Source organism: Triticum aestivum, chromosome 7A (assembly GCF_018294505.1).
Source record: "Triticum aestivum cultivar Chinese Spring chromosome 7A, IWGSC CS RefSeq v2.1, whole genome shotgun sequence".
Lineage (NCBI taxonomy): Eukaryota > Viridiplantae > Streptophyta > Magnoliopsida > Poales > Poaceae > Triticum > Triticum aestivum.
Window position 1 is genome coordinate 167956517 of NC_057812.1, and position 973 is coordinate 167957489.

A 973-nucleotide genomic window follows, 5' to 3' on the forward strand; every position below is an offset into this window, starting at 1 on the left:
CAGATATCAAGTAGGCATGTTTACAAGCTCGATGCACTCACTACGGAGAAAGTCATGACAAGCTAAGCATACACCCATCAAGAATACACAAAATGCAAGCTAGATATGGCAAGAACAATAGCATAGCATGCACGGATCAACTACAACATCCCCGGCAAAATTGCTAACAAGTAGACAATCTGCCTAGATTCACGAAATGACAAAAGTAGAGCTCGATTGACTCAAGCTAGGGTGCTCCATAAATACAAACAAAGACATGGATGGATAGAGCACTACAAGATTAACAAAACATCCTTACTGATCATCCTCAAAAGAGGCACAGATCACTAGGAAACAACATGAACATATGGCCATATGAGATAAACAGCTCAAGGACTTAGTGGAAATGCTAAGTCCCTGAAATCAGCATTACCAAGTGCCTCACTTTGCAAGCTCGTGCTAGACACCACACACATCACAAAAACACATGGGTTGCACCTCTGGAAAGATGGCAAAACCCTTAAAAAAACATATGTAGAACTCATGGGCATATCATGCACACAATAATCATGGCAAAAATGACAAATATCTAAATGGAGCAGTAGATCTGACAAATATCTCAAGTAGCCCTCTTATAACAGCATTTCGGGCATCAAGATGAACTCAAATGAAAATGATGCAATGGAATGAAATGATGTACTCTTCGAGACGAACATTTTGATATGCTATATGCCCAAAACGGAGCTACGGATGCAAAGTTATAGCACGATGAACAGGAGCAAATAATCTGCAGACTTAGGAGAAAAAAGGTCAACCCTAGGGTTTGAATTTCAGATCTGAGATCCGGGGCATGTTTCCCGAGGTCCGCCGGAATCACTATTCACCGGAGGGAGGAAGCTCGCCGGAGGTCGGAGTTGAGGAAGGAGAGGCCGGATCCGGTGGTGGAGCTCGCCGGGGCGGCGCGGGCCGGCGATGGTCGGGGTCGGCGCGGGCG